This window comes from Alexandromys fortis, unplaced genomic scaffold (assembly GCF_014885135.2).
Source record: "Alexandromys fortis isolate MF-2015 unplaced genomic scaffold, M_Fortis_MF-2015_v1.1 scaffold_6, whole genome shotgun sequence".
NCBI lineage: Eukaryota > Metazoa > Chordata > Mammalia > Rodentia > Cricetidae > Alexandromys > Alexandromys fortis.
This window is the reverse complement of record NW_026067902.1, coordinates 8610686-8623013: the sequence shown is the minus strand read 5'-3', so window position 1 is coordinate 8623013 and position 12328 is coordinate 8610686.

Genomic DNA, 12328 nt, shown 5'->3' with positions numbered 1-12328 from the left:
TCCAATCTCTGTGTCATGGGGAAGTATAGTGCTTGTCTAGTCCTGGCTAGAGTAGTCTGTGAGACTGGATCATCTCTACTAGCCACCTCAAAATGGTCCTGAGCACTTCATAGTCCAAAGCCAATTTTTGGGTGGTATTTTTCAATTTAGTGTTGTTACCATAGTCCAGGTGGATTCATCATTGTGGGATTCTATTATCTTTTTGGAGACTTCAGAGAGCACATAAGGTCAGATTGTTCTTTTTCTTGGTATTTTTTTCCAGGTAGTTCTCCCTTCTTCTTTGGATGCTTATTTGTCCAAGGGTCTTTAAATTCCTCAAGATGCTTGTTTTTATTTTCCTGAAAAGACAAAAACAAAACTCCCTTCAACCCTAACTTTGGGGAGTTTCCCTTTTGGTAAGCTATATTTGATCAAATGAAAAACATTTGTTAGTTTTAAAGTTAGTTGAGATTGAACAGCCATGCTATTTGATGAACTATCATCTCTTCTAATCAAGAGGTCTCTCTTGTTCAAATCTAATCTTTGTCAATTTTGATTTATGGTGTCTTCTGAAATTTTGTTTATCTTCTGTGGGTATTCTATCTTCCAGAGCAGTATGGTTTCTTATAATAGGCACTGGGTTCTTCAGTTGCTCTGGAAGGAGTTTCCTCCATGGTGATGTGAAACAACTGAACTTGGAATGAAGGCCTGTAAGAGGACTCCCAAGGAGTTTCTTGAACTTGGCAAAGGGTTACCTCGATGGTCCCTTGTTGTTCTACATTCATTAGTCCAATGCCTACCCTTGCCACGCCTTCTGCATAATCCAGCAGGGAGGGGCTGTAACATGAGGGCCTGCTTGTTGGGGTTTCTGTCCTGCCCAGTTCCCACAGCTGGTAAGCCCCAAAGAAAACCACACAGAGGTCTAAATAAGTTATAAACTGATTGGCCCATTAGCACAGGCTTTTTATTAACCTTATAACTTATATTAGCCCACCATTCTTATCTATATTAGCCACATGGCTCAGTACCTTTTTCAGTGGGGTAGGTTACATCTTCCTTTTTCTGTATCTGGGCAGGACTGGGGGAAAAGCTTCATTCTTCCCAGAATATTCCTTTTCTCATCGCCCCACCTCTACTTCCTGTCTGGTTGTCTTGCCTATACTTCCTGCCTGGCTACTGGCCAATCAGTGTTTATTTAAAACATAATTGACAGAATACAGAATTTTCCTGCACCATTTCCCCCTCTTTTTTTTTTTTTTAATAAAACAATAACATGCATAGTCCATTTTTTGGGGGGGGAATGTGAGAGTAGTTTTCCAGGCTACTTCCTGCTGGTTGGGGGCACTGATAATCTTATGGGGATATAAAGAAAATTTAGAGCTCCACAAAAACCTTAATAACTCCCCTTTTGTGATCAAATGCATTCAAGAGCATACTTGGAACTAGAGGCAGTGGGAAACCAGCCTAGACTGGTTTTTTGGGTGCATGCACAGTGAGGTAAACTGTGTCCCCTGAGTGAACTTTTAGGGAAAATTACCTAAAATCATGCCTATGCATGATTGGGCATATATAAGATTACAATCAACTGCATCATGAGAAAGAACATGCACAGCAAACAAAGGCTGATGAAATTCAAGCCTGTCAATCAAGACAAAAAGCTACCCATTCTCTACCCCAGCATCCACCTCCTCATCTTGGACCTACAAAAAGATGCCCCAGGAAATAAACTAGAGTGGATAGCTCACTGCTTTCTTAGAGCATAGCTGTCCCACACTTTTCAATTTGCTTAAGAAGAGGTTTTAAAAGTGTCTGTGTGTGGCCAGTGAGATAGCTCAGTGGGTAAAAACACTTGCAGAACTAGCCTGGCAACCTGAGTTTGATCCCCAGAACTCACATAAAGGTGTGGAGAGAACCAACTCAACCAAGTTGTTTGACTTTCACACATGCATACCTCGGCAATGCCCCCCCCCACCATACATTATACACACGCATGTGTATACACACACTAATAATGATGATGATGATGATAAATTAAGATAAAAATAAGAAGTATGAGGCTTGCCTTGACTCTTAACTGCTCTCTGTCATGATGAGAGCATGGCACAATAATAATGGCTGATCTTAAAATGAGGGGGCTTGTGAGGTGGATGTGAATAGCACCTGTGGCCTGGAATGAAGATCAGCAGATTCCAATTAAAACCAGAAGAATTACAGAACTAAGAGTTTGGCCGGATATGGTGGCACACACCTTTATCACAGCACACAGGAGGCGGAGGCGGGGAGAATTTCTGTGAGTAGAGACCAGCCTGTTCTACATAGTAAAGTCCTGCCCCCCCCCCCACACAAACAAAACTAAGAAATCAAAGTTATGGGTAAAACTTTGAAGCTTGTGATAAGAGAATTTTGAGATGTACTAATGTACTAAAGTAAGTTATAGGTCAGAGAATAGTGGGAGGAAAGAATGAGAAGATCATTTTGACTCACAGTTCAAGCTGAATCCACAGAAAAAGAAAAAAGGAAGTTGTTTTACATTCCTTTACACAAGAGTACCCTAAAACTTGATGTAGTCCCCCTACATCTGCTTCTCAGGTGATGGGATTACAGGCACATAGCAACACGTCCAAATATACACCGTCCTTTCTTGCTACAGGTGTGTGTTAGAACTCAGGTGTTCTGGAAACAAATGGTTTAATTCACAGCTTAATAGCTACTTGGAAGTGGAGGAAACTGGCCAAGTTGCAGAAAGTAGATCATTTGGGACATGTCTTCTAATGTAAAAGTTTTTTATTTTAATTTTTAATAATTTAATTTAATATTTAATAATTTTCAATTATTTAACATAATTTTGTTTTTGACTCTTTGGGAATTTCACATCATACATCCTAATTCCATTCACTTCCACATCCTCCCCTTACCCCTGCAGTGCCCCCACAAAGAAAAGAAAACAAGCAAACACAAAAATTAAAAAAAAATACAAAAAGCAAACAAAAAACCTCTTTACTTCTCCATCTTTCCCACCTCTCCAACACCTCTTCATTGGTCCTGGTCACGCTGGGGGCTTCGGTGTGTCACACAGTGTACCCTTTTATTCAGTCAGCTTTACTTGTAAATGTTCATTGCAATGAGTTATTGGTCTAGTTCAAGGCCTCTGGTTTCATCATACATGATTCCTGTGGCCCCGTGAGATGACACGGGTCACAGACATCAACACAGATCCCGGCTGCAGCAGGACCCTGGACCCAGACACGACCCTTGGCAGCAGCCCAGGCCTAGATGACACCATGACCCCAGGTGGTAACACAGGCCATTCAGATCTGTACGGACCTGGATGCAGCATGGCCCTTGGGCAACAAGTATGGTTCCACGTGGCTGACCAGACCCTAGGCAACCACATGGCCCTCACTGCAACATGACATTGACTTAGACACTGGCTGCTATAGGGCCACAGACCCAGACATGGCCCTGGGCAGCAGCTCAGGTCTGGACAACAGCATGGCCCCGGATGGCAGCACAGGCCACCTAGATCAGTGTGACTCCAGCAGTGTCATGGCTCTTGGACACCTTCACAGTGACCGGTGGCAGCTCAGACACTGGACAACGGAACTGACCCTCCCCCTTCAGCACTTGGGAAAGTAGACCCCACATCCTGCATGGGCATCACAGTAGAACAGCCCCCGGCTGTGGTAGTACCATGGACCCAGGCATGGCCACTGTTAGCGGCCCGGGTCTGGATGTCCCCGTGTCCCCAGGTGGCAAGAAGCGCTCCCACATCAGCCTGCTTCTCACTGCCTTCACTTCTTCCAGTCTACATTTTTCCACAGCAGGCGAACCATTCATTCAGCTGCACTTGAAAGAGCTGCACCCTGTGACAAAGCACCCGAGGAAATAAAAGGAAAAAAAAAAACAGTTCATTTGGCTCCATTGCTTGTGGGTCTCTGGTGAAACATAGCCTCATCATGGGGACCATGCAGAGAGCAAAGCTGCTCACCTCAACGTGACTGGGAAGCAGAATGAATGGGAGAGAGGGGCTACAGCAAACCATTACATTAAGTCAGGCAGGCGCAAGCCACCCTAGGCCAGCCTGTGTCCTCGAGATCCAGGCCCCATGATGATAAGCAAGGATATGATGGAGAAATAGGAGAGAAAGAGAAGCAGAATGGTTCATGTTCTGTGGGAAAAAAGTCAATAAAAAGCTAAGTCATTGGATCCCATTCAGAGAAAAAACAATGGGTCTCATGAACTATCAGTGTCAACAGGAAGGCAACAGACTAGAAATCAGCCAATCAATCAGTCAGTCAGTCAACCTGTTTTCAGTCATCTAGATAAAAGAATGAGATGGTACAGAAACCCAAGAAGCTGAATATTTGTTCTTTAAAGACTGTTAGTCATGCTTTTACATTGTAGATAACTGCGAAACATGGTCACTTAGAATCCTCTTGTGGCCTGTGTGGTGCTACAAGTAGAACCAGGGCATCGTGGGTACTAGGCAAGTGCTCTTCTATTGACGTACAGCTCCAGGACAACCCACACTGAAATGTTTTTCTTTTATTATATTTATTATTTATTTGTGTGTGTGCAAGTGTGTGTGTGTGCGTGTGTGCGCACACGCACACACACACACACGCAGGAGTCAGAGAACAACCTGTGGGAAATCCATTCTCTCCTTCTAGCATGTGGATCTTAATAGGTTTTCTGTATCCCAATAATAGGTTTCTTAGTCAATGTGTCAGTCAGATTAAGCCAAATTAAAAAGTAAAAGACCAGGTGTATTGTGAGGAAAGCAACTCCCGGTGACTCTCCAGCCCCCAGAGATTGAGAGATTGAGGCAGGGGATGGGGAAGGATAAAGCATGACACCCCCCCCCCCCGTGGTCTTCAGTCCTTGTCCTACCTCTCCTACCCCTGTCCATGTTAGACAATTTACTCAGTAACTCCTGCCACTGTATTACAAATCTCCTGGATCTCAGGAACTTTGCTCCACCCCAGGTCCCCAAGAGTGATGGCAGGAATCCAATTGAGGGTGTATTGTTGCTTGGCCAATCAGCGTATTGATTTTCCTGAGTTCGCTTGGGACTGAATTATGGGTGACCTCTTTCCAGAGTCTCAAGTTTGGTAAGGAGCAGAGGCAACTTGCCCTTGAAATGGCTGTCAAATTCTCAAACTGCCTCTCCTCCACAATTTTGTCGAACAGAGAAACTTGGGCCCATGTATGTGTTCCATGTCCTTTCTCAGCTACCTCTGTTCAGTTGGAACCTCCAGTTCACTCCTGCATGATTCTGAAGGCCCCTTTCCTGTCTCCAAACCCTGCCCTCTCAGAGTCTCCAACAAAGCAAAGGTGCCAAAAGGCCCAGTGAGCTCTTGGTGACTGTTGCAGCTTCCCCCCTGTTGCGGCCAGCAGCCCAAGTCCCACCAAAGTGCTCAGCTTTTGACCACACTTGGGCACAAACCCAGCTTTTGACCGACACATTATTACCCCTCACCTACAAACTATAAAGTCTTTCTGCTTTCGTTTTTGATTGCGGCTTCTTCAGCCTTGATCTCTGGGACAGGGGAATTCATCTGGGAATTGTTTTGCTCAAATAAACCTGCTGTTAAACTTCTTCAGTTTGGCTTGATCTGGCTTACTGCTTTGGTGGAGAAACCTATTATGGCAGGGGGAAGATGCAGAAAAATAAAATGACTGTTCTCAGTAATAACTGCTTATGTCTCTGGAAAATGACTAGATGGAAAGAAAAAAGGTTAAAGTCTATGCAAGTTCTGGGGGTCCAATAATGTTTTAAGATATCTAAAAGATTAAAGATATGAAAGGCTAAGCAATTTTGAGGGTAAGACTGTTTTAAGATATATGGGTCTGAGGATGTGAAAGCGTAAGTCAGTTCAAAGGGCCTCAGAAATTTACTTAAGATGTAAATGCAAGTAGTAAAGCCATAAATGATTTAAGGTATATGAAAATGAGAAACATTTCAGATTTCTTTCCCCTTCTATGATACTGTTACACTAAGATTTCAAAAGTTCATAGTTTTAACATTGATGGATGGAGTTCTAATAAGCTGGCAGAGCACTGACTACTTACTGTTCAGTTATAAGTTCAAGATTTTAAATTTCCTTTAGTTGCCCTCCAAGTATAGACTTAAAGCTGCATCTCATCAGGCTAAAGACATTTCTGTCTAATCTACATCTAGTTCTCTGGACAGAGGAAGAGTGATCATGCCTTTTAAACCAAATATAGCTTTTGCTAGGACTCAAAGGTGTGAGTCTACTCCAGCTGTTTCACAGAAACCTGTTACCTGCTTTTCTGTAATGCAGATTTCAGTAAAGAATGGCAATGCTAATATATCTAAAACTTTTATGTCTTTTTGTAAACTAAAAAAATCATGTAAGCTTCAGAGGCTCAAAGGGGTCATAAGACTTGAACCCACTTCTCACAGGTCAAAAGGATCCAGATAAGTACAGCCTAAGTTTCCCCATATGTCTATTTCTTTTTTTATATTTATTTATTTATTATGTATACAATATTCTGTCTGTGTGTATGCCTGCAGGCCAGAAGAGGGCACCAGACCTCATTACAGATGGTTGTGAGCCACCATGTGGTTGCTGGGAATTGAACTCAGGACCTTTGGAAGAGCAGGCAATGCTCTTAACTTCTGAGCCATTTCTCCAGCCCCCAAATGTCTATTTCTCTCTCTCCTCATCTTAGGCTTCTCCCCTTCCCCAATTACAAGGACTATGGTTCTAAAGTTCCACATGTAAGGTTTTCCTTTAAGTTCCTAAATTTTAACTTCAGACCCTAGTCTATAATCTGTCTCAGCAGATTTCTACTTGACTGACAGACACATTCAAGCATCCGCTACTGATTACAGCAGGCTCCAAACAACTACAAGCCCTGGACTTACTGAAGCTGATGTGGACCAGTCCAACTTATGTAAATGCTCCCTATCTCTTCAGCTGGGTCAACAAACCAGATGCTTCTTGTGAATGCCCCATTGCCTGAATTCACTTCTGGCCTTTAATTAGTATTCCAGACTTCCTGGGGCTTGACAACAACATCCTAGTTTCAGCAGAAAGTAGTTACAGAAGAGAGGACATCACCCCTTGCCCCCCAGCAGGCTAGAATGTTAGATCAAAAGGAAACTCCCTGGCATAGGGGACAAAATAGCTAACTATAGTGACTACTGGCATACCAGGAAAGGTATTTGTTAAAACCAAGTATATCTACTATGATAGGGCACCTAATCTCTATTATGTAAAACAGGAAGGTTAAGATATAGTTAATTGTTGTTTCTTTATAAACCACTCAGGTTCATTTTAAATAATCTAGCTGTACTTAAAAAATAAAAAAAAAATTGCAAAAAGGGGGATCTGAGACAAAGTAACTAACTGATCCCCATTCTCATCTCCAGATTTCTTCTGGATGGTAACTCTGATGTCAGCCATCACAGGGCTCTTGATCCTTCTGCTTCTACTAATTCTGTTGGCTCTTGCATCATTGATGCCTTAACTAAATGATCATTTCAGACTGAAATGATTATGCTGAAGTTTTTTTAGATCCCAATATAGACATGTACCCATTACAGAGTCAAGGATTTGATTTATGATACAACTCAATTGGGGAATGTGAGAGCCAAAGTTACATTTTTTTTCACATTTTTTTTTATTGAGAATAAGAAAAAAGAAAAGTTTCCGCCTCCTCCCAGCCTCCTATTTCCCTCCCCCTCCCCCCACTCTTCTCCCCCTCCCCCTACTCCTTTCCCCTTCCCTCTCTAATCCAAAGAGCAGTCATGGTTCCCTGCCCTGTGGAAAGTCCAAGGTCCTCCCCCCTCCGTCCATGTCTAGGAAGGTGAACATCCAAACTGGCTAGGCTCCCACCAAGCCGGAACATGAAGTAGGATCAGAACCCCTTGCCATTGACCTTGGCCTCTCATCAGTCCTCATTGTTCGCCATGATCAGAGAGTCCGGTTTTATCCCATGCTTTTTCAGTCACAGTCCAGCTGGCCTTGGTGAGCTCCCAATAGATCAGCCCCCACTGTCTCAGTGGGTGGGTGCACCCCCCGTGGTCCTGACATCCTTGCTCGTGTTCTCCCTCCATCTGCTCCTCATTGGGACCTTGGGAGCTCAGTCCAGTGCTCCAGTGTGGGTCTCTGTCTCTATCTCCATCCATCACCAGATGAAGGTTCTATGGTGATATGAAAGATATTCGTCAGTATTGCTATGGGATAGGGTCATTTCAGGTTCCCTATCCTCCGCTTCCCAAGGGACTAACCAAGAGACTTGAACCTAGAGTGGCTCCCAGGAGCCCAAGGCGATGTCCCAAAGTTACATTTTTAAGTTTTAATTTCTATACCTTGATATCCATGAAACAAAAATGCCTTTGATCTGCAAGTCCTTGCCCAAGGACAGAGAGTTCCTGAAATGCTGGAGGCTATTGTTTGCAGGAGATAGTAAGCCACGTGTTTTCACTCCCCTATCCAAGTTTGTTTAAACCATCTGCAGCGGATGTGCTTGGTCACACATGGGTGGAAGGTATGAAGGGTGATGGTCCATTAGGACGTATGCTTGCCCCTGATTGGAACTGATGAGAAACACAGTGAGTTGTGGATTTTCCTTCTTAAGCTGCTGAAAATCACGATTTTGGGCCATTTCCCAGGAACCTGGATATATGGACCTGGTCAGAGCCCATCCACCTGGCTAGTATTTAATTAAAACTTGCTTCAGTTTTGGCTTTAAACTGTGGTAGTGGCCTTACTCTCAACCAGTGGGATTAACATTTTCTAGAGACCCCCCAATGAGAATCAGACTACCCACTCAAATTCTAAAGCTGGACTTTTTACTCCAGAACTCTGGGGTTGAGAAGCACTTAAGAAGGCACGTGCTTTGGGATATTCCAAGGTGCCGAGGCTGCCCTCAGTTTGTGGACTATTGGATTGGAGTGCCATCCTGAGAAATGCAGCTAGCATCTACGGAGGCCTCCTGGGTCCCACAAAGATGCCAATGGCCCCAGGCAATAGGAAACTGTTGAAGGACCTGCGGGCCGCTTCCTGCCACCCAGCTCCTGGCCTCCTGGCTAGCTTATGCCCCAAAATAGCGACACACAAACTGTATTCATATAAACATTGCTTGCCCCATTTCTATTAATGTGTGTAGCACCATGAGATGCGCTTACCAGGAAGATTCTAGCCTACGTCCATCCTGGGTCGGAGCCTCATCACATCTGCCCCAGAGAGGAGAGGAAATGGTGTCTGTCTGAGGCGTCTTACCTCACTTCCTCTTCCTCCCAGCATTCTGTTCTGTTTACTCCACCTACCTAAGGGCTGGCCTATCAAATGGGCCAAGGCAGTTTCTTTATTAACCAATGACCTTCCTCCATCAGGAAACAGTCTAGAGAACATGATGCCCACATTCCCAAGAGGAAAGGATTCACCTTCTGGGCCTGGAAGCTGAAAGCTGATGTTGTCCTGGTACCTCTGTCCCCATCACTAAGGAGACTACAGAAACCTGTGGTGACCGTCTAGGTAACAGACTAGTCTCTGCCATTTTAATTGATATACAAGCCATTTGTTATATTTTCTGTTATAATTTATCCTTCTCTGACCTGATATTTGATTGTAGATGGAGGCTGTTCATTTGCTTTCTAGCTGCCCAGACCCAAAATAATCACACAGAAACTATATTAATTACAATACCATTTAGCCAATATCTCAAGTGTATTTCTATCTAGCACTTACATCTTAAATTATTATTATTATTTTATATTTTACCATGAGGCTCATGGTTGACCAGTAAAGTTCCAGGGAGGGGGTGTCTATCTCCCTTGGCAGCTACATGGCATCTCTCTGACTCTGCCTTCTTTTCTCCTCTATCTCTGCTTGGAATTCCTGCCTTACCTAGTTCTGCACTGTCATAGGTCCAAAGCAGATTCTTTATTAACCAATGGTAATAAAACATATTCATAGAATACAGAGGGGAATCCCACATCATTTGATGACTAGGCTAGTGATAGTTTCACCAGTTTAATAGCTCCCTTTGACACACAAGGCTATAGTCACCTTGGTAGTTCTTTAGTTAGTTCAGTAAGTTTCTTGTTGAAAAACAAGTTTGCCTTGTTCACAGGTTTCATAGTAAAAGATAAACAGGTTTCAGATGTAACTTTCCACTAAAGGAATAAAGAAAATGATTTAAGATGTATAAATGCAAGTTGTAAGATATAACTAAATGAGTTAAGTTATGCAAAGATGTTTTGGACTTCGGTCCACTCTCTATAGTATTGTTACACTGGGATTTCAGAGGTTCAGAGTTTTAGCACTGATAAATGGAATTCTGATTAACTGATGAAGCACTGACTATATACTATTCAGTAACAAGTTCAAGATTTTAAATTTCTGTTGGTTTTCTTCTAAGTACAGACTTAAAGGTGCGTTTCATTAGGCTAAAACATATATCAGGCTCTCTAAACATAGGAAAAATGTTTATGCCTGTTAACCCAAAGCCATAGCCTTTGCTATGACACTAAGGTGTAAATCTGTTTCAGCTGTTTTGCACCTACATGTTCCTGGGGAAAGAGTGCTGCTACTGTATCAACAAATCTGGTGGAAACTAGTATCAAGTCACTGCACAAATTCTCTGAAGAACTTTACCAATACAATCAGGTAACATCTCCATTCTGTTCTTTCTGGCAGTCTTCACTCTTCCCACGGCTAGTCCCGTTCATAGGGCCAGTGGTAATAATCTCTTTTTTTCCTAGCAATGTGCTTTCTCTGTCTTCTCCAGAAACAGATTCACAAGGTCTCCAGAGTGGCTGCTAATAGAGTGCTTCTTCACCCACACCTCTCGCTGAGCATGAGCCCACCAACTCCCAGCTCCACCTCTCCATGTAACCCCATGCCAATAGGAGGTAGTCAAATTTGAACCAGTGCCCATGCACCCAAAAAGGTTATGTTGCCAAACCCAAAAAGGAATCTCCAGCTCACTCCTGCATGACCCAGAAAGCCCTATTCTTCTCTCTCTCTCTAAACCCCACCCTCTCAGAGAGTCTCCAACATCCCCCCAAAAGCTGCCAAAGTTCAGGATTCTTGGCAAATATTGCAACTTCCTCCTGTTACTGCCAGCAGCCCAAGTCCTTGCCTAATTGCTCAACTTTTGGCCTTTCTTCAGCACAAACACAGCTTGTGACAGAAACATCATCTCCCCTCACCTACAGTCTCCCTGCTTTCATTTGTGGGCATGGCTTCTCCAGCCTTGATCTCTGGGACTGGAGAGCTCACTCAGGAGTTGCTTTGCTCAAATAAACCTGTTGTTATACTTTTCAGTTTAGCTTGATTCAGCTTACTATGTCACTGAAGAAACCTATTGTGGGGGTGGGGAGAAACCTATAAACCTCTACCTACTTTCTTTCTCCATTATATTTTCGGACAAAGACTTGAAATTCTTGAAAACATGTTCTGGCAGAAATGGTGCAAACCGAGCTAGATAAAGTTGTGGTGGAGAGTTTGCTGTTGCATGAGTTCTAATTGGTTTTAATAATAAAAACCCAGAGCCAGATATCAGGGGTAAATGCTGAAGGACCTGAGAAAGAAACAAGCCACAGTCAACTCTTACCTTGTTAACTCCTTAGCTAAAAAAAGTTGACCTCTTGTTTCCTCCCACCTTATATTCTCTCTGCCCAGCCATATCACTTCCTGGCTGTCTATACAGATCTTCAGACCTGTTTGGTTAACTAGTGGCTAGCTCTGCCCTTATGATCTTCAGGTAAGCTTTATTTGATAGAGCACAAATATCACCACATTTCCCCTTGTTTGTCTAAAATAAAAAGTTAAACTATAAGAAAAATTATATACAATAAGTACAATAACTATGTATAATATATACAGGCAATAAATATATCAGCAATGTTTAGCCCATAAGCAATTGATAAACTCAGAGAAAATACTTTCTATCTGTTATTCTTTTTTTAAAAACATGGAAGTTCCTTCTTTTTTTTAAAGATTTATTTATTATGTATACACACTCCAGAAGAGGACACCAGATATCATTACAGAAGGTTGGTTGTGAGCCACTGTGTAGGTGCTGGGAATTGAACTCAGGACCTCTGGAAGAGCAGCCAGTGCTCTTAACCTCTGAGTCATCTCTTCAGCCCCCATATCTGTTATTCTTTTATAAAGATATGGTAGTGGGGGGACTGGTCCCACGAGGGGTGGCAGTCCCATGAGGGGCCTCAGCAGGTCACTTGAGGCCTCAGTGGTCCCCTTGGTAGGTAGGAGACCATGGCCAGTGAGAGGCAGACAGATATGTCATGCAGAGAGGGTTTGGGTATAGAGTTTATTTAGTAGGTTATAGATGGGAGAGGGTAAAGAAG